At 39.2% G+C, this 22,972-nt stretch overlaps 2 long non-coding RNA genes across 3 annotated transcripts; both read left to right on the forward strand.

Moving 5' to 3' along the window:
- Positions 1–6,938: 6,938 nt before the first annotated feature.
- On the forward strand, positions 6,939–8,865 carry LOC118479373. 2 transcript variants are annotated; one of them, XR_004881985.1, is made up of 3 exons: positions 6,939–7,066; positions 7,549–7,614; positions 8,776–8,865. It is a non-coding gene; the product is annotated as an uncharacterized LOC118479373 (long non-coding RNA). The 2 variants fall into 2 exon arrangements; XR_004881986.1 differs by lacking the exon at positions 8,776–8,865 and adding an exon at positions 8,244–8,265.
- Positions 8,866–9,593: 728 nt separating this feature from the next.
- LOC110909655 lies at positions 9,594–15,045 on the forward strand. The gene is made up of 3 exons (XR_004881984.1): positions 9,594–9,905; positions 14,133–14,198; positions 14,828–15,045. It is a non-coding gene; the product is annotated as an uncharacterized LOC110909655 (long non-coding RNA).
- Positions 15,046–22,972: the final 7,927 nt, after the last annotated feature.

Raw genomic sequence — 22,972 nt, forward strand, 5'->3', positions numbered from 1 at the left:
AAAATTCATGAGGGACTTTCTCACTCATAAAAGGAAAATTGAATCATTGCAATTAGTTAACTTAGGCAAAGAATGCTCCGCCCTCGTGCTCAATAGACTTCCCCAAAAGAAGATTGATCCCGGAAGCTTCACAATTCCTTGCTCAATTGGGGACTCCCCCATTTGAAATGCGCTAGCCGACCTTGGTGCTAGCATCAACCTCATGCCAGCATCAATGTTCAAAAGACTCGGCTTAGGCAAAACGAGTCCTGCAAAGATGAGTATACAGCTTGCTGATCGATCCGTCGAATTCCCGCAAGGTGTCGCTGAAAATCTGCTAGTCAAAGTTGATAATTTCGTCTACCCGGCCGACTTTGTCATACTTGATATGGAAGAAGACATCGAAGTCTCCCTCATACTAGGGAGACCATTTCTAGCCACCGCACAAGCAGTGGTAGACATGAATGACGGAACACTCACTTTAAAATATGGTGATAAGGAAGTGAAGTTCGGGGTTGGGAAGAGAATAGAGGACGATGATCCAGTCAATTACATGAAGGTTATTGATTCGAGTTTCGATAATACTCTCCGACGGTGCAACATGGGATGCAAAACATCCCGCTCGGAAAACATATAACCTCACCTTGGGTCTAGCCAAGGACCCTTATAAAGGTGGCGCACCACAGAGGCATTCCGCGGAACTATCCTTAGTTTAGTTTAATCTTTTAGTTTAATTTTAATTTGCAGGAATAAAACACACTCTGGATGGTAAAGGATAACAAGGGAAACGAGAAACATAGCCCCATGCACTAAAACAGAGCAACCCGACAAAAATCTCCCATTACAGTGGGCTCAGCACGGGCCGTGTCCACCCAACACGGCCCCGTGCTGCACAATCTGTAGCAAATCGCCCAGTTCAGGTAACTGGACACGGGGCCGTGTTCACTGGACACGCCCCCGTGCCCAGGCTTCTGTTTCTTTTCTTAAAATTTTTGTCACTAGCACCTGAACACGGGGCCGTGCCCGGTCCCCACGGGGCCGTGTCCAGACTGCCAGTAACATAAAATTTTGATTTTAACACCATTTTACACATTCAATCAACCTAAAAACTTATTTTTGGGACACATTGAGGACAATGTGTAATTTAAGTGTGGGGGGATGCTAAAACTTTGAATTTTGCAAGTCCTAATAACAAGCCTTACACAAAACTCTATTGGAACCGCTAATCACCCAAAATTTTTTCCAAAAAAAAAATTTTCATTTTTTTTATTTTTTTTTACTTGTCTAAGTTTAAGTTGGGAATTCAAGTCTTAGTAAGGTTATATTTTTACAAATTTACAACCGATGGCGTCGTGATAAAAAGAACCAACATAAGAAAATTATGAAAAGACATGACAAACCTAGTTAAAATACGATTATATATACTTGATCACATAAAAAACCCTTTTCCCACAAAAGTGAGTTTTGAGCCTTTAACGAGCATACAAATATATATATCTTTACACTAAATGCTCATTTTTCGTTTCTTGTGTGAATAGCCGCTTGGTTCATACGACTCTAGAACTTGCCACAACAATACATTCCCGGTCCTTACCAACTTAAACCCGAGTAAGTAAATGATGGAGGCATTAGGACTAACCCTTTTTCATTCTACACCATTATTTGTCTTTTTTTTTTACCACCTACCCAAAATCCCCTTAGTTAACCCCTTTGAGCCTAAACCTTTTCATTTCTTAACCCAAAACAACCCTTTTTACCCACCTAAACCTTTTTATTTTATTTTTTTTAGTAACAACGTTCGGTTCTCTTATGACTTCCTTAATATATATATATATATATATATATATATATATATATATATATATATATATATTTCGATGAAGCTAAAAAACAAAGTTTATCAAATATCTTTGTTTGAACAACCCATCGAAATAAAATAAAAATAGGAAAAATAAAAAGTCTCTCAAAACCAACGTTTGTTACGCCTTTCGCCCTTTTTACTAACCACTAACCCAACCACCCACCTTTAGCCCAAGCCAAAAAACCAATAAAGTCCTCTTGATATTTACAAAGGTATATAGTTAAAAAGGAGGAGGATTGATTGCTTGGCAAGCTTATGGTAGAAGTAAGTTCCATGCCGCTCTCGAGTGATTCACTAAAAAAAATATACACCTTCGGCCGAGTGTTGAGTGATCTCCCGTGAGGTATGTGAACTTGTATATATATAAGATTTTAAAAAAGGTATGTTATGCCCAAATAAGTAATTTATCTTAAAAAATGTTCTTAATAAATCATGCCGAATAGGATTGTAAATAAATAAAAATAAAACCCCAATAAAGAATCTTGGAAATCCCGACACTCTATGACAAGCCCAAAAACCTTCTCTTCTACCCATTCCATTTGGGAGTGAATAAAGCCACATTATAAAGAGTTTTGCTTGAGGACAAACAAAGTTTCAAGTGTGGGGGTATTTGATATGCGCAAAATGCAACATATAAATTATATCAAATGTGGCATAAAACTAACCCTTTTTTAGTACTAATGTTGGAAAAAGTGTGTTTTTGTCTTCCTTTTGTATTTTCAGGATTAAATGAGCTCAAATTAACAAAAGAAGCAAAAAGACAGCAAAATCTAACATAAATACAAGAAAAGGAACAAAAGTGGAATGCCCGACCCCTCAACAGCATCTTCCCAAGCAAAACCAAGGACACAGAAGACTGAATACGCCCCGTGCTCAGCGAGCACGGGGCCGTGCCCAAGAAGAAGCAGAAAAGACAAACCTTTAAAAGCTTCTATTGCCCACCACGGGGCCGTGCCCAGTGGACACGGGGGCGTCGTCAGACTCCTGCAGGCGCATTTATTGTAATTGCGAATTACAATTAATGAGGAGAGAGACAAGGATGGACATGGGGTCGTGCCCGAGCTTCTGTTCAGCCTATAAATAGGAGTGCTTGGAGACATTTCAACTCATCCCTTGGCACACCACCTCTCTCACACTTCACCCACCACCCACCACCACCATAACACCATCATCCACCACCATCATCCATTGTCCATCATAGAGTGTGTGAGTCGTCTCGGGATCCAAGATTGATCGTAAGAGTTCTTGACAATCAAAGGCCATGTTTTGCCTAAGTCTCTTACATCACTTGGTGAAGACAAGTGTTTAGTGTAATACTTTTTATTTTTAATCTTTTGCACTTTTTAATTGGTTTTGTATTAATGAGTTTAATTACTAGTTTCTTATGTTGAAGGTGATTCTTCCTTATCGTTTGTCCGTGGTGTCTTGGAATTATTTTACTGTCTATATAAAATACAAGATTTTCACCATTCATATCTCCACGGTCTATATGGAGGTATGTTGGCTACCTGGTCGGGGGTTAAGGGAACGATTTGGTAAGAGTCTTGCCGTTGTTCAGCATTTAGAGATCCTGCAAGGGACCTGGGTCAAATTTAGTAGGACCTCCTTCAATGCCCAAAGGTATTGGATGGCGGGGGTCCAAACTCTTTGATCCCCTCATAAGTTAAACTACTATTAAAACTTTAACCCCGCTATTTAGGACCGTATCCCTGCTGACTCAGACTACTTAGCTGAGGGTAACGTCGCCTTCAAAAGAGGGGCCTACCACATTTTGCATTAATAACTTAATTAATTATCTTTCAATAATCCGACCCTTTAGGATTGTATCCTTGTTGACTCAAACTACTGGGTTGAGGGTAACGTCGCCTTCAAAAGAGGGGCCTACTACAATACTAAGATAATCTCTTAAACAAGTGCAAAAGTGCGAAAATAATCAAAGGTTACACTAACACACGAGTCGGATCCAAGTGATTCATCTTGTCTATCTGTTTTTATTTTTATTTTTATTTTCAGCATTTTAGTTACTATTATTTTCTTAGTTTAAAAATCTTTTTCTAACATTTTGATTTGATTAGACGTTGAGGATAAACCGGTACTAAAAGCTCTTGTGTCCTTGGACGACCTCGGTATCTTACCAACACTATACTACTGAAAAGTTAAACGGAATGATTAAAGAATTAGAACAAGGAACAGATGGAATTTGGAGATTCCATAAGAAAAGAATGTGGATACCTAAATTAGGAAACTTACGTCATCGTATATTAGAAGAAGCCCATAAGTCTAAGTATACGATGCATCCTGGAAGTGATAAGATGTATCAGGATTTAAGAAAGAATTTTTGGTGGATAAGAATGAAAAAGGATATATCAGCTTATGTTTCTAAGTGTTTAACTTGTTCACAAGTCAAAGCTGAACACCAGAAACCCTCAGGTTTATTACAACAGTTAGAAATGCCCGTATGGAAATGGGAATTGATAACAATGGATTTTGTTACCAAATTACCCAAAACAAGAAAAGGTAATGATAAAATCTGGGTGATTGTAGATAGGCTAACTAAGTCAGCTCATTTCCTACCAATGAAGGAAACTTTCAGTATGGAACAATTAGCCAAGCTATATGTAAATGAAATATTTCATTACATGGAATTCCTTTATCAATTGTTTCTGATAGGGACAGTCGTTTTACCTCTCATTTTTGGGCAAGTTTCCAAAAAGCAATGGGAACCAAGTTAAATCTAAGCACAGCTTCTCATCCTCAAACGGACGGACAAAGTGAAAGGACGATTCAAACAATGGAAGATATGCTTAGAGCTTGTATAATTGATTTATGAGGTAATTGGGATGAGCACTTACCTTTAATAGAATTTTCTTATAATAACAGTTATCACACAAGTATAAATGCTGCACCATTCGAAGCACTTTATGGATGAAAGTGCCGAACACCAGTCTGTTGGGCAGAGATTGGAGAAAAGCAACTATCCGGACCTGAGATAGTGCAGGAGACAACATACAAGATTATTCAAGTCAAGAAACGACTGAAAGCAGCACGTGATCGACAAAAGAGCTACGTTGATAACAGAAGCAAGCCGTTAGAATTTCATGTAGGTGACAAGGTATTATTGAAAGTCTCTCCTTAGAAAGGAGTGTTAAGATTCATCAAAAGAGGGAAGCTAAGTCCCAGGTATGTTGGACCTTTTGAGATTATTAGAAGAATAGGACCTGTAGCCTATCAGCTACAACTGCCAGAGGAAATGGCAGGAATACATGATGTATTTCATGTATCTAATCTCAAGAAATGCATAGCTGATGAATCACTGATGGTACCTCTTAAGGATATAGAGGTAAATGAACAACTTAAATTTATAGAAAGACCTCTACAAATTGAAGACTGGAAAGTTAAGAATCTCAAGCATAAGAGATTAGTTCTGGTCAAAGTGAAGTGGGACTCCAAAAGAGGACCAGAATACACATGGGAGCTTGAATCAGAAATGCAAAGAAAATATCCACACCTATTCCAATAGATCTCGAGGACGATCTCTAAAACAAGGTGGGGAGGATATAACAAACCTAAAATAAACCGACACCCTCGAAATATTTTCGACACCCTACAAATATTTAAAATATCCCAATATGTCCTAAAATACCCACCATACGTGAAAACAGACCCCGAATACCTTAATTTTCATTAAAATAAATTAAAAACGAAATTAAATGGTCCCTGGCGGGCCGCGACAGACTCCGCCTGAGTCTACGCGGGCCGTGACCGAGTGACGGCTTGTGCAACCCTAGCCCGCCACGTGGCCTAACACTTGTGGAAGCTACCCAATGACCGGACAAAGCTAGAGCCGTAGACCCCTATGTCGTGGGCCGCGACGGCCCCTGCCCTCCTTCGTCGCGGGGCGCGACAGACCTGTTTACCAGAACTATAAATAGGGGTTGTTGGCTTTCAGTTTCCGACGCTCACACACACTTCTTTCTCTCGAATTTCTGAGTAGAATAAGCTATTTCCGGGTATAATACCCCCCTAAATAATGAAGTTCTACTCCGTTGTAAATATCATAACCACTGGATACGTATTAGATACTCTGCTCGATTGATCTAGGGTTCCGTAACGGCTATCGTGGTTCTGCCTGACGTAGTCGTTGGAATGCTGTCTCGGGGAGGGTATTACTAATGTTAAAATGGGTTATTATACTAACACGTGTGCATTTGTGTAATTTATAGATAATTCCCAGGAAACCCTTACAGAAAATCTAAGACAGCAATGTGAGTAATCTTCTTTTTGTAAACAGTTTTTACAAAACCTTAAATATTTTACAATGCAATTTAGCAGTGATTGAGTCTTTGTAATTCTACAATTACTGCCGGTATGTTGGGGTTTTGTATACAAAATGTGGAACACGTTACCATTGGACAAAGAGTTAGCCAATGTGTAATATGACCCACCAGTCAGGATTGACAGTACTGAATGAGTAATTGGGTAGATGTAAACATTGTAATCACTCTCAATACTGTTTAAATTAATAAAACTTTTCTTGATTGAACTGGGATTCACTCACCAGTATTTCCCACTGATAAAATGTTTTTAAACGCATTTCAGGTAACACAATGTGAAAACCAATTAGAAGCCAGCTGGACAACTCTGAAGGCTTGGAAAAGTGGCTATAAAAGTTACCTAAATAAAAGAAAGCGTTTATTTCAATAAAATGGGATTTATCCCTATAAATTCGTTTGTAATGAAAACTTGGGTTTTTTCCCAATGTATTTATTTATATAAAATGTGGTGTTTTACTCTGATAAAATATTTTCTAACTACGGTCCTGATGTAATTTTCGTTGCCAAATTAATAAACACCGATACCACCAACACTGTTGTTCGCGGCCGCCCGTTCCCAGGACAGATAGGGGGCGGGGGTTGCGACATTACGCGCCATCCATAACCTCCAAAATATTGCCATTGCTACAAAGTATAATTGAAAACCCTTGATTTATAGCCCATGTATAATTGAGGGACCAAATGTGTCAATTCTGAAACTTAATTTACTAATAGTAAAATAACACACCAAACACACACCTAAGTGTGTGTTTGATCGATCAAAGCCAGGCAACAAGAGGGGATTTCCCTCAAACCCTAAAATTCACAAAAATCCATCAATTGAAGGTGCAAATCAAGTCCGAATTGAAATCTGAATATAGGGTTGTGATCATCTTGACTAAGAGATTGTAAGGTATGCAAAAATTTCATGATTTGGCTCTACCTTAGATTTTGGATAAAATCATAAGATTGAAATCTGGTCATGCATGATGTTTGTTTTACCTGAAATAGTGTATAAGGATGAACCCTAGTAGATTTCTTGTTGAAATTTGGTTTAATTCTTGTAAAATTCATGATCACCATTAGAGGTGATATGTGGGTTTTGTAGAAAGGTATGAAACATTAGGATTTTGATGTTTCCTAGAGTAATTCAAGTTTTATGAACAAGAATTCAGAAATTATTGATGTAAAATTTAGCAAAATCGCTTAATTTGATGTTTGCCATGGCTAAATCATGAATGTTAAACTTAGTTACAAATTGTAAGAAATTATGCACACAAGATGCTTGATAAAATGCCTAAAAGACATTGATCGACACAAATGTGGTGTTGGTAAAGTGACAAGATTAATCATGAGCCGAATGGTTCTAATGATAAATTGGCTTGTATGTTTTAGGCAACACGAGTGAGGCGTCGGGAAGTCAAGCCGGTGCGGACGCTCGCCAAAAGGGAAAGCTCTAAGGTATGTAGTTGACGCTACTTTAATGATGATGATTTGGGTTTCTTACTTATGGGTGATAGATTGAACAATTTAGAATCGTGTTGGTTGGTTGTCTAAAATGATGGACTTCATGATGACAACCCAGATGAGTAGATAAAAGATGGGTACAAACCGGGTAACGGAAGTACCCCATCCGTAGACCATAAGCCCGGGTGTGGGAAATGGGAAAAATATTAGAATCACGCAAACCGGTAATGGGAGCGTGTGTGTTGAAGCAAGGGATCCAAAATGGGTCGTACTTGTTGCGAGGAAATACCCCGTGCTGCACTTTGATGGCTGAGAAGTGCAGGAAATGTTTTAAACGGGTCAAAACAGCAAAAAGAAAGGAATTGCAGAGTCTACCATAAATTATGGTATTACCGTAATTTACGGTGGAGGGCAAACTCTTACGGTGGTTTTCTCTTGGTTTACGGTGAAACCATAAACTCCCAGCGCCCACCGTAAATTACGGTGACCACCGTAATTTACGGTGGAGCCCTGCCAAAATTGTTTTGTTTTGCAAAAACGGTGTATATCGAATTCGTTTTACGCCACACTTATTTATATGAAAATTTAAGGATCCTAACGTTATTGTTTTGTTAAAATTTCAGATTTCAAGTAAGTCAATCGAGCAGATGGTGATCAATACAAGACTTATGAACCGAACACTCTCAAGAAGATGATTTTCACTTTTGTTTTAGAAGTTCTTTTTGAAAACTTTGTAATGAATGAATTACACAATTGTCCTTTAAGTTTAGTGGTTGTTCTCAAACACTTATGGACTAAATGTTTTAAATAATTATGAACTTTCTTATTTAGTCGGTTTAAAATATGACGTATTTTAAGTAGAGTGTTACAAGTTGGTATTCAGAGCTAAGGTTAAAGAGGATTGTGTTCGGTTCAAAGCTTGATCAACATCCGGTAAGAATTCATTTAAAGCAAATTAAATTTACAAAGATTAAAAAGGGTAACGATTTGTTGTGTATGGGAGGAGTATAGTGATATACTCGAACCCGGGAAGTACACTTAGTATAAATGATAAGGCAAAGTTATATACTTGGCCGAATAATGAGTACGAAGTCTCATGTAAAGGCATGAGAGCGATTGAACAAGATTATTTATTGAATCATTTTAACATTTCAGTAAGAAGATGTCGGGAGGTGCTAGTGACAATGTTCTATCCCTCACTACCGACGAGTTGAAAGAGAAGATTGCCGAGGAAGTTGGTAGGGCCATCGAAGTTAGTCTACCAAGATTTGTGGAAAGAATGCAAAACACCTTACTTTCGACTATGGAAGAAAGAATTGGTGAACTAAGAGAAGACCTTACTAGTGATAGGGGCAAGGCTAAGGAAAAGAAAGGTTGTTCTTACAACAAGTTTATGGCGTGCAAGCCCCCGGTTTTCAATGGAGAGGTAGATCCAATTGCTTGTCAAAGGTGGATAAGCGATATTGAAGGTGTTTTCGAACGTACGCATTGTGATGAAAGTGACTTCGTGGCGTATGGAACTGGCCAACTTAGAGGCCAAGCCAAGGATTGGTGGGACAACCTCAGAAACGAAAGGGGTGTTGAAACAATAAGGGCGATGACTTGGGAAGCTTTCAAAGTACCATTCCTCAAACATCACAGCCCCAAGGCGGTGATAAATAAGATAAAGGAAGAATTCATGCAATTAAGGCAAAAGGGTGAAACCGTTGATAAGATTACGGGAATGTTCATGGATAAGCTCAAGTTTTGTGATGACTTGGTCAAAACTGAAGAACAGAAAATTTATTATTACCACACCATGCTTAGGGCTGAATATAGGGAGTTCATGACTCCCTCACATTATGAAAGCCTTACTGATATAATCAATGCGGCGCGGGAACGCGAGATTGAACTGAAAAGGCAAGTTGAAAGAGGTGAAAGGAGGGCCTTGGATGAAAATCCGAGTCCCACAAAGAAGCCGAAGGTAGCTGAATCTTCGAAGAAAGGAAGTGCAAAAGGAGGATCTCCGAGTTGCAAAACATGTGGACGCACTCATAAAGGTGAATGCTATTTCAAGAATAAACCTTGCGTGGCATGTGGCAAGATAGGGCATGGGGTTGCAAATTGCCCCGACAAAGTAACGGTGTGCTATAAATGTTACCAACCGGGTCATAAAAAGTCAGAATGTCCGGAATTGGTGGGAAACAAAGAGAGTGCCGGTTCTAGGGATGAGACCCCAAAGGCTAAGGCAAGGTCGTTCCAAATCACTGCTGCGGAAGCAAAAATGGAACCCGACGTGGTTACAGGTATATTTACTATAAATTCGATCCCCGCACGTGTTTTATTTGATACAGGTGCGAATAAGTCTTTTGTTTCACATAGATTTATTCAAAACCCCATGTTTACATTAACAAAATTACCTATGCCAATGGAAGTAGAAGTAGGTAATAACAAATGTTTTCTTGTTTGTGATGTATGTCGGGAATGCAAATTGAATATCGATGGTGAGGAATACTCCATTGATTTAATACCCATGTCCATGGGTGAATTTCAAGTGGTCGTCGGAATGGATTGGCTATCCCGCTACCATGCTAAGGTGATATGCTTACGTAAGGAGATACACCTAACGTCTCCGAGCGGAAGGCGTGTCATCATTTATGGGGAGAAGGCTTGTAATCCCGTGATATGCTCAATAATAGAAGCCCGCAAGTGTATACTACACGTGTGTAAGGCATATCTAATTTATGTGCGTGACGTCGAAAAAGAAATGCCCAAAATTGAAGACGTACCTGTGGTGCGTGAATTTAAAGATGTCTTTCCGGAGGATCTCCCGGGAATACCACCAGAGCGAGAAATAGAGTTCGGGATTGAACTAACCCCGGGTGCTAAACCGGTTGCTAAGGCACCGTATAGGTTGGCACCTTCAGAACTGCAAGAGTTAATGTCTCAGTTGCAAGATTTACTAGAGAAGGGATTCATCCGGCCTAGCGTGTCTCCTTGGGGGGCTCCCGTGCTATTTGTAAAGAAGAAAGACGGGAGCATGCGGATGTGTATTGATTACCGGGAGTTAAACAAACTCACGGTAAAGAATCGATACCCACTCCCGAGAATTGATGATTTATTCGATCAATTACAAGGCGCTAGCTGGTTTTCAAAAATCGATTTGAGATCGGGTTACCACCAATTGAGGGTGAAGGAAAGTGATGTACCAAAAACGGCATTCCGGACACGATACGGACATTTCGAGTTTCTCGTAATGTCGTTCGGATTAACGAATGCGCCCGCGGCCTTCATGGATCTCATGAACCGGGTATGCAAGCCGATGCTCGATAGATCGGTGATTGTTTTCATAGACGACATCCTCGTTTATTCAAGAAACGAGGCGGAGCACGCTGACCATTTACGGGAAGTATTGGAAGTATTAAGGCGGGAAAGATTGTATGCTAAATTCTCAAAATGCGCCTTCTGGTTACGAGAGGTGCAATTCCTAGGGCACGTCATAAGTGCCAAAGGAATATTGGTGGATCCGTCGAAGGTGGAAGCGGTGTCAAAATGGAACCCTCCAAAGAATCCATCCGAAATTAGGAGTTTCTTGGGGTTGGCAGGTTACTATCGGAGATTCATTCAGGATTTCTCCAAGATCGCAACGCCGTTGACCAAATTGACCCACAAGAATGAGAAGTTCGTCTGGGGAAGCGACCAAGAAAAGGCATTTCAGACGTTAAAGGAAAAATTAACCTGTGCACCGGTGTTGACTTTACCGGATGGTACGGAGGATATGGTAGTTTACTCGGATGCATCGCACCTAGGCCTTGGGTGCGTACTAATGCAAAGGGGAAGGGTGATCGCCTACGCCTCTAGGCAACTTAAGCCGCATGAAACAAAGTACCCAACTCATGATCTCGAGTTGGCAGCCGTGGTCTTTGCCTTGAAAATCTGGAGGCATTACTTGTATGGTGTGAAAAGTACTATTTTCACTGACCATAAAAGTTTGAAGTACTTTTTCGATCAAAAAGAGTTAAATATGAGGCAGAGACGCTGGTTAGAAGTGGTGAAGGACTACGACTGCGAGATCCACTACCACCCCGGAAAGGCTAATGTGGTGGCGGATGCCCTTAGCCGAAAGGACGAATGCGTTCCAATACGAGTACGATCTATGCAGTTAGTAGTAACTTCAGGTCTGCTCGACCGAATCCGAGAATCCCAAACCGAAGCGTTAAGGGAAGAAAATTGGAAGAAAGAACGCATAAAAGGGATGGTAAAAGACCTTACGGAAGGAAGTAATGGGATGAAATGCCGAAATGATCGGATTTGGGTCCCAAACACATGTGGTGTTAAGAGTCTTTTGCTTGACGAGGCACATAAGTCTCGCTATTCGATTCATCCCGGGGCAACTAAGGTGTATAGGGACTTGAAGCAAAACTATTGGTGGCCGGGGATGAAAAGGGATGTGGCTAAATACGTGGAGAAATGTTTGACTTGCTTACAAGTCAAAGCGGAGCATCAAAAACCCTACGGCAAGTTGCAACCATTAGATATTCCGGTTTGGAAGTGGGAACAAATTACAATGGACCTGCTAACCAAGCTGCCCAGAACTAGCCGTGGTTTCGATGCCATTTGGGTAGTTGTGGATAGACTAACCAAAAGTGCCCATTTCATCCCTATCCGAGAAACTTATACGTCAGAGAAGATGTCAGAAGTGTACACTAATGAGATAATAGCACGCCACGGAGTGCCGATATCCATCGTGTCCGATAGGGATACCCGGTTCACTTCAAATTTTTGGCGCGATTTCCAAAAACAAATGGGAACCAAATTGTTTCTTAGCACCGCGTACCATCCTCAAACGGATGGTCAAAGTGAAAGAACAATACAAACGTTGGGAGATATGTTACGAGCGTGCATAATTGACTTCGGGGGTAGTTGGGATATTCACCTACCGTTGGTTGAATTCTCATATAATAACAGTTACCACGCAAGCATCGGCATGGCTCCGTATGAATTGCTATACGGAAGGAAGTGTCGAACTCCGGTATGTTGGGGTGAGGTTGGTCCGCGTGAACTTGAACATAAAGATGTAATCGGACTCACCAATCAAAAGATCGATATAGTCCGAGCTCACCTAAGGGCGGCCCAAAGTCGACAAAAGGCGTATGCGGACAAACGAAAAAGACCGATTGAGTTCCAAGTTGGTGATAAGGTTATGTTGAAGGTATCACCATGGAAAGGAATAATCCGGTTTAGAAAAAGGGGGAAATTAAGCCCAAGATTTATAGGGCCCTTCAGAATCATCGAGCGAGTCGGTAGGGTGGCTTACCGTCTCGAGTTGCCCCCTGAATTGAGTGGGATACATAGTACGTTCCATGTATCACATCTCCGGAAATGTCTAGCCGACGAAACCGCGTATATTCGTTATGACGACATCGAGATAGATAATAGTCTCAGCTACGCGGTGAGACCAATTGCAATTCTAGACCGTAAGGTGAAAAGCTTAAGGAACAAGATGGTCTATCAAGTAAAGGTCAAATGGGAACACCGAAAAGGGTCGGACACCACTTGGGAGTCTGAAGAGGAAATGAAACGACTACACCCTACACTTTTCGGTACGTATAAGAACTTTTGTCATATGCATAAACAGGTTTCGGGGACGAAACCCTCTTTAAGGGGGGTGGACTTGTAACACCCCGAAAATATTAATGTTATAATTTAAATAAAATACTAGTAGTAAGTTAAGATAAAAGGCTATGAAAAATAACCTAGTTAGTAGAAATCTTAACAAAATATGACAAAGTATAATTGAAAACCCTTGATTTATAGCCCATGTATAATTGAGGGACCAAATGTGTCAATTCTGAAACTTAATTTACTAATAGTAAAATAACACACCAAACACACACCTAAGTGTGTGTTTGATCGATCAAAGCCAGGCAACAAGAGGGGATTTCCCTCAAACCCTAAAATTCACAAAAATCCATCAATTGAAGGTGCAAATCAAGTCTGAATTGAAATCTGAATATAGGGTTGTGATCATCTTGACTAAGAGATTGTAAGGTATGCAAAAATTTCATGATTTGGCTCTACCTTAGATTTTGGATAAAATCATAAGATTGAAAGCTGGTCATGCATGATGTTTGTTTTACCTGAAATAGTGTATAAGGATGAACCCTAGTAGATTTCTTGTTGAAATTTGGTTTAATTCTTGTAAAATTCATGATCACCATTAGAGGTGATATGTGGGTTTTGTAGAAAGGTATGAAACATTAGGATTTTGATGTTTCCTAGAGTAATTCAAGTTTTATGAACAAGAATTCAGAAATTATTGATGTAAAATTTAGCAAAATCGCTTAATTTGATGTTTGCCATGGCTAAATCATGAATGTTAAACTTAGTTACAAATTGTAAGAAATTATGCACACAAGATGCTTGATAAAATGCCTAAAAGACATTGATCGACACAAATGTGGTGTTGGTAAAGTGACAAGCTTAATCATGAGCCGAATGGTTCTAATGATAAATTGGCTTGTATGTTTTAGGCAACACGAGTGAGGCGTCGGGAAGTCAAGCCGGTGCGGACGCTCGCCAAAAGGGAAAGCTCTAAGGTATGTAGTTGACGCTACTTTAATGATGATGATTTGGGTTTCTTACTTATGGGTGATAGATTGAACAATTTAGAATCGTGTTGGTTGGTTGTCTAAAATGATGGACTTCATGATGAAAACCCAGATGAGTAGATAAAAGATGGGTACAAACCGGGTAACGGAAGTACCCCATCCGTAGACCATAAGCCCGGGTGTGGGAAATGGGAAAAATATTAGAATCACGCAAACCGGTAATGGGAGCGTGTGTGTTGAAGCAAGGGATCCAAAATGGGTCGTACTTGTTGCGAGGAAATACCCCGTGCTGCACTTTGATGGCTGAGAAGTGCAGGAAATGTTTTAAACGGGTCAAAACAGCAAAAAGAAAGGGATTGCAGAGTCTACCGTAAATTACGGTATTACCGTAATTTACGGTGGAGGGCAAACTCTTACGGTGGTTTTCTCCTGGTTTACGGTGAAACCATAAACTCCCACAGCCCACCGTAAATTACGGTGAGCACCGTAATTTACGGTGGAGCCCTGCCAAAATTGTTTTGTTTTGCAAAAACGGTGTATATCGAATTCGTTTTACGCCACACTTATTTATATGAAAATTTAAGGATCCTAACATTATTGTTTTGTTAAAATTTCAGATTTCAAGTAAGTCAATCGAGCGGATGGTGATCAATACAAGACTTATGAACCGAACACTCTCAAGAAGATGATTTTCACTTTTGTTTTAGAAGTTCTTTTTGAAAACTTTGTAATGAATGAATTACACAATTGTCCTTTAAGTTTAGTGGTTGTTCTCAAACACTTATGGACTAAATGTTTTAAATAATTATGAACTTTCTTATTTAGTCGGTTTAAAGTATGACGTATTTTAAGTAGAGTGTTACAATGTAGTTCCGCTTGAAAGACATGCCTTTCAAGCGAAACCTTTGCAATACATTATAAGCGAAACCTATTTGACAATGAAGCGGAACCTTTTACATCCTATGACATTCAAGCGAAACTTATATATAAAACATGTTTTTGACTTTCTAGACCCTATGTTGACCTAACTTGACCTAAGGCTTCATGTAGACGCAGTCAACAGACATTCCATGCATCAACACTTCCCACCGGTATTTGATCTTTTTAGACAAAGGTGACTGGTTGTATACTTGTATTTTATATGATTCACAATAAAAATATATGGTTACCTTTGTATATCCAACATAAATCATAATACAAAGTGAAATCGCAAAGACATCATAAATCAACTTGAAGAGCAGACTCAATAAAAGAGGCTAGTTACTCAAGCTCGATGGCGTCTGAATCTAAAGGACACGTAATTAAAAGCATCAAATTCCTATTTCCAGTTACAAATAAATAAGAATATGTTCGAAAAACAGTAACGCGTTTAAAATCAACAATAAAGATGATTTTGGTCATTTGATTTTTCTAAAACCTTCGTTTTGACTTGACCAGTACCTATTTTTTGGTCTTAACCCAGTTTGACCTGAACCAAATTTGACTTGTTTTGTACCAAACCGTTCTGACCCGTGACCCAACCTACCCGTTTAGCCAGGACTACACGCTGCAGCTGTAAATGATACCTTTATATATTTCTCAATGACACCTTTAATATAAGAGATGTATTTGCCGTTGATAATCGTTTTCATGTATCCAGTGACATTTGGGAGTCAGATTCTACCAACTTTTGACAGCACCAACCTAAATGGAGTAGATGATCCTCAGGTGGTACCTGGTTCACCTAGTAACTACAAGTTGCAAGAGGGTTGATTACAAAGCCTTCAAATATATATTGCATACTTCACATGCGTAACAATTTTAATACATATTAGTTGATCGTTCCGAATGGGGTCACTAGGTCCGTCCAACCCCTAGCTTATTAGGTATTCGGTCCGGTCCAGGACGTATCCTCATCAAGTCCCCCTAGTTCGTAGTGTTTGTTTAGCAAAAGCTTCGAACTTAATTGGAGAGGTTTTTGTCCGGCGCTTTTTCACCTTGGCTATTTATTTTTTATTTTTGAATTTCTTTTGTCTGGCGGTAACTTTGCTAGGTGACTGACAGTTACTTTAACTTTCCTTTTTACTGATGTGACGCTTGACATGCATCACTTGTCATGACGTGTCATACTCTTATTGGATGGGCTAAGGCGGTGTGGTTCTCTTATAAATTGGGCGAAAAAGGTTTCACTTTTTACTTTTTATCTGTTTCTTCTTCCCAAGATTCTTCCTTATTCTTTTCGGATCACCGCTTTTACAGTCAGGTTAGTATCTTTCTCTGTAATCATGGCTAACAAAAGTAATTTGTCCGGCTGTTTCAATATTTTAAACCGAAACGGTCTGGCGTGGTTTGTGGAACAATATGCGATTCATGCTTCTCTAAACCCTATTCTTCCCGAAAAAGATACGGCCATCTACCCTTTCGTTCCTGGGAAGATATGCATTTATACTCGGATGTTCGATTACTGTAACTATCATCTTCCCTTGACGAAATTTTTGATTAGGGATTTGATGTTCCATGAGGTTAATCTTTCTCAAATGAACCCTTTTGGCCTTGCCAAGGTGTGTCAATTTGAACTCGCCTATCGTAGCTTAGAGTTCGATCCAGATTTGGATGTGTTCCGGGCCCTTTATAAGTTGAACCGGTCCGGTGATTGGTACACTTTTGAGGTTCGGAAGAAGAATGCCTGCTGCTACTCAAGGATTACCACGAGCTTAAAGGATTGGAAAGACCATTTCTTTTTGGTGGATAATCGGTGCGTTCCGGCTGAAATGAATTGGAGGCTAAAGAGATCCAGTCTTCCTGGTCCTCTCCCTGAAGATTTTGATTTTATTAAAGGTTTGTACGCTGCTTTGATTAAGGAGGTCGGCCGCGTCCAAAGATTTCCGGAACACATTCTTGTTATGTGGAGGATAAGCACGATATAGCCCGAACCGGAGTATTACCCCACCCTTAAATGGAACAGAGAGGGTTAGTTACGTTTTTAGCTCGAACATCGTTTTTCGTATATTGTTAGATTTTTATATGTATGTTTTCTTCGTGCGAGTATATGTATATTACGAATTGCTTGCTTTGTGCAGTTATGGGTACGAAGGAAGCTTTGAGGTTGAAGTCTTTTGATTCTACCGAGCTCGACATTCGAGCTACGAGAACACCAAAAGGAGATCCTCCATATCTTTAGGTTGTCAAAGAAAATCTTTACTCGATTAGGGAGCCTGCTGTAACACCACGTAAATAAAACGTGTCCAATTATGTAAAGACACGTGTCCTAAACTCTAAAGATGTGAAAGATTGAGTTTGAAGGACTAAAGTTGACAAACGGTAAAAAGATGTATGCGAAGGGACTAAAAGTGTCAACATGCCAAACTTGTGCCTCTGAATGACCATACATGGAGAATATATTCTTAAACGAGTGATTAATTGGGTATAAGAAGCCGTCTATGAAAATAATCGGAAGATTATAAACTATAGGGATTAAACGTGTCAACATGTTAATTCTTACCTCTGAGTGACCTTTTAACGAACCCGAGGCTTCGAAATATTCAAATATACTCTCAAGAATAAGTGATATAAATTTCATGTAGTTTCGAGATCGTTAAGCAAGTTTTCAAGACTTTGGGTTAAAAGCGTTAATAGTAAGAAAGTTGTGTTTATAGAGATCTTTTAACGGAACTTGGCCTAACGGAGTTTGGTTATACTCCCATGAACCTCTACAAACTAACTACAAGGGCCAAAGGTGTTTAAAATGAAAGATATAAGGCTTGAAGAGGTGCATGGGCTGAACATGTAAACTTTAAAGCTTGTTTGGCTGGTAACCTGGGTGGTCGCGTGGCGCGACCATGGAACTCCTCAGCCGTCGCGCAGCGCGATGGTAGTGTTTCGACATAATGTTGTTGCCAGGTGCAGGTTTGTTCTCTTCCTTGGTTGCCAGAATGTTTAATAAGGTCTAACCCGACAATTATCAGTCTAAGGTCAGTTTATAACCGAAAGTCGCAAAAGCTTGACTTTTGCTTTGACTTTCAGTTCTGACCCGTTTAAGCTTAATTCTTCCATGTTTTAAGCTTCCATTAGGACCATATTATACAGTAGTATAACCCTCTGGAGTTATATTGCTTGGTCCTTAGTAGTTTGAATTATATGCTCTTGTTTGTTAATATGCTTATATATGTCGTAAATGCCCTTTTGACATATAATTGAGATTTTTAGAAATGTGAGAGGACAAAACCCTTTGCTACTAATATATAAACTTGTCCCAAAAATTTGACACCAGTTCTTGGTCTCAAACAGAAGTTATGCTCGATATCGTAATTAGAAGCTTTTTATTAATTAAATTGCGATATCTTGCATAAGACATGTTTAAACTTGGATTTTGACCGAAAACTCATTACGTACTGTTAAGATATTATTTTTAAGGATTTTTGGTTAGATTATAACCTGTTGGTGCATGATGTCTATAGCCTACGTCTTAGTCTAGGTCATGTTTGTATAGGGTTTACAGGGGCTAGAATGTAATTTTATATGAATTAGATGTAATTCCGCTTGAAATGACATATGTTCATTTCAAGCGAAATCAAATGTGTTAATTCCGCTTGAATGACATGTGGTCATTTCAAGCGGAATCTGATGCTTATATATAGGTGATGTGTGTTTCTCATTTGGCACGGAATTACGATCATAGCCACGAAGTGCTGCCAAATTCCTGCCATGTAATCACGTTTGATTTTAATGAGAAGCAAGTGTTAAAGTGATATCTCTGTTTTCTACTCAATCCTCTCTGATTCAACACTGTTTGTTTGTTTCCGCCACTCAAACAGTGGTGTATTGACTTTAATTGACTCACTTGATCGTCAAATCGATCCTACAATTGGTATCAGAGCCAGTTATGAGCCAATACACTTGACTCAGTGGATTTTAAACACTTTATTGGACTTTGGACTTTTTAACGGACAAAATGGACTGAGTTTCTAGTTTTGCGTGTAAAACTGTGTTTTAACAAACCCTTGAGAGAATCAGATCAAAATTCGAACTAAAACTGATAAAAATGGACTGAAAACCTTATTCCGCTTGAACGAGATAGTTTGATTCCGCTTGAAAATTTGTGGTAATTTCAAGCGAATTAAGGTATTCCGCTTGAAAAGATCTAATTCCGCTTGAACAATTGAAGTTATTTCAAGCGAAATAAGTGATTCCGCTTGAAAGTCACCTGGTTCCGCTTGAGTTGGTGATTCCGCTTGAATGATCACTTGATTCCGCTTGAAAGTACTGATTTCGCTTGAAACTTAACTCAGCTTGAAAATACCTATTTCGCTTGAAAACCTAATTCAGCTTGAAATTATGGTTTGTTGTGAAAGTCCATTTCGTTCGTGACATTTTGTTTGAAGTTCATTTCGTGTAGAAAGTGTTTTCACTTAAAGAGACCAGTTTTTAAAACTTGAAAAATTATTTTTGGTAAACTGATTTCTTAAAAATGGAAAATCAAGATTTTTATAACTTCTTTGCCGGCGGTGGGATGACAGCAGCATAAAACCCTGCCAGTATAGTTCAAAACGTGAATATGGAGAATGAGTCGGGAACGATGCAGAAACCACCTAAACTGATGAACATCGATGAGTATTCAGGATGGTCTAAGAGATTCAAAAACTGGGTACAAGCCAACCACTTTGAGTGTTGGATGAAGATTGAATCGAGGTATGTTCCACCAAGAGATGGTTTCGGTCTTGAAAAGGGGATTGGCAGTTTAACACAAACTGAACAGGATGACTTCAAAGCTGAGAAAAAGATGATGAGCATTCTTCAACAGGCAATTAAAGAGGATATCTTGGTGTTGTTGCAGCATGAAGACAATTCACAATCAGTTTGGCAACAATTGAAAATAAAGTTTCAAGGGAGTGTGTCCATGATCAAAAGCAAAAAGGCTTTGATAAAGAAAGAATTTGACATTTTCACTGGTATAAAAGGCGAAACTACAAAACAATTGATTGAAAGATACTGGCATCTAGTTGTGGAGATGAAGAGATTGGAAATAACCAAGACAAATAAGGAGTGGATCGATAAATTGGCAGATGCATTGCCTTATGACGAATGGGGTACTTATTTGATGATGTTGAAGAACAATTCAGATTTTGGTAATTTGAATCTTAGTTCGTTCATAGAGAAAATCGAAGCCCATGAGTTAGAGTTAATAAAGATCAAAAAGATGAATTCTGCGAATGTTCAACAGGATGTGTCTCTTTATTACAAAGGCAACACTCCAGCAACAACTAATCAAAGCTCGAAGATTCAAACTGCGTTCAACGCAGATTCAACATCGGGTGCTTCGTCTAGTACTCCAAGTAACAAAAAGCCTTCACCGTTTGCTAGTTTTGAGCCAAATTTCAAAGCTTCTGAACAGATGTCACCTCAAAGCTCATCTAGCTCAAACAATCTGGGATATGTTTCTGGGATTCAGTGTAATATTGCAGTCAACATCAAGAATGGAAACGAGTTTACTGAAGCTGCTGCAAAACAACATATTTCACTGTTAGCTTCCGTTCTGGAGTCGTATGAGAGTTTGGTGGCGGGAAAGATCGGTAATCCTGATATGACCAAGGAGGATTACGATCAAATAGGTCCGGAAGAGCTAGAACTGATAGACATCAAGTGGGGAATGGCTAGTTTGGTTAGAAGAGCCCAAAGATTTATGGAAATCACGGGTCGAAACAGTTTGTCTGGACCAGATCAAAAGCTCAGATTTGATAAGTCCAAAGTGACTTGTTTTTAATGCAAAGAGAGAGGGCATTTTAAGAGAGAGTGTCCGAATAGAGAGGTCAACAATCACCAGAATCCATTTACCAACGACTACTACCGACATGCGATCTATCATAAGCCAAATCAACAACCAGTCGTTCAAAGACCTCAGATTGAGAATAAGCCGGAGAAAGCTCTCATAGTCAACCCAGATGACGAGAAGGTAGCCGAAGGATTCAGTTGGGATTAATACATCTCGGGCAGTGAAGGAAGAGCTATGATGGCTGAGATTGTAGAGGAGTTAGAGAGTGTTGTTGAACCAGAGGTGGTTAATGAAGATGTGTCTGTGGAAAATGTGGGAGATCTTGAATAAATTGTTGCTGAAGTCTATTATTATCAATCCGAACAGGAGGTATTAACTAGTTCTTTAAAATCAATCATGCCTCCTAAAGTGTTTGATTCTTTTGCAGGTTTCTTCGAAGAGCCAACAACAGGATTGTGCCCATAGTATGAGGTGAAGAAAGATTTTGTTGAAGAGATGATTGATGTAACCAAGGAAATGACTGAAGAGACACTGAAGGAGATCGCTGACAGAGCCTTGATGGAAAAACTGAAAGAGGTAGACACAGAACCTGTAGAACCAGAGTCTGTCAGTACCGAGTCAGTACAAAAGGAGTCTGATGAGGAGTCAGAAAGTGTGGAGGTCAACACCGAAGGAGTGTCTGAGTCAGAGTCAGATGGTGTTGGTAAATCGGGTGTTAAAACTGTTCAGGAAGAAAAGATTGTCGAGAAGATTGAGTCAATTTCTGAAACCCCATGCCAAAACTGTTCAAAACCTTGCATGGAGTGTCTTGAAAAGGACACAAAGTTTCAGGAATTGAGACAATACACTGATATGATTAAATTTGATCTAAGTCATGTAAAAGAAGCATATGACACATTGTCTAGATCCATAAAAATGATTCAAAATGAGAGTGTTGAAAATGATAAAGCCACAAAATTATTAAAATCAACAATTTTTGATAAACAAGTGGAAATCAATTTTTATTTAGACACGATTGCTTCATTGAAGAAAGAGTTAGAATTAACCAAAATTGAGAATGAAAGAATTGATTAGAAGTTAATGAGCTATGTTGCATCTTCTTATGTGATTGAGCAGATTGTCCCACAACAACCAAATGCAACACCTGTCTTTAACAGTGTTCCACCCCCAATGTGGAATCATTATACCCAGAAATATCCAGATGGGGTGGAAGCTGCATTGAATCTCAAACTGAGCACCATTGAGAATGAGTTACCGGAAATTATTGATGTTACATTCTCTCCGTCCGACACTGACAATGAGTCACAGGTTATAAAGACCGTTGTTGACCAAGTGTTAGATGAAGAGAGTGATAACTCGGAGTCTGAGATTGTGAACACTCATTCTGAGAACTCTGTGTCTGATTCTGAAGAAGACGGTAACTTCTTAGACAGATTCATACCAAAATCAGACAAAGTCGTGAATGGTGATCCGATTATTGTGGTTTACACTATGATTGGAACTGACAAGCTTTATTCTGATTTTGAGTATCCGCTGCAGAATGCAAAAAATGAAAATGTTGAAAAATTGTTTAAATTGGTCGAAATTGACATTTCTGAGGTGAATAACAAAGAGTTCTTTTCAAAACCCAAAAGGTCGTTTGTTAAATCACAACCTAACAACTCAGGTAAGAAAGAGTGGGAGGGAAATGGTGGTAACAACAAGAAAAATGGAGACAATTTTAAAAACAAAGGGATTGGGTTTGAAAAGAAAATGGCCAAGAAGAATGTTAAGCCAAAGGAAATAATGAATGATGTTTTCGTTGTTGGTCCCAGTGTTGATACTGAAAAAGAGTACATTTTCAGTCAAAAAGCCATTGATGATTTCAATACAGCGAAGAAACTGAAAGAAGAGTCGTTCAAATCAAATTTTGTCGAATATGACAAAAGAGTTTGCTATCGCTGCAATGAGATTGGTGACATGGCCAAACAATGCAATAAAGTCTTTGAAAAACCTGTGTTTAAAAAACCTGTTT

Source organism: Helianthus annuus, chromosome 15 (assembly GCF_002127325.2).
Source record: "Helianthus annuus cultivar XRQ/B chromosome 15, HanXRQr2.0-SUNRISE, whole genome shotgun sequence".
Taxonomy (NCBI): domain Eukaryota; kingdom Viridiplantae; phylum Streptophyta; class Magnoliopsida; order Asterales; family Asteraceae; genus Helianthus; species Helianthus annuus.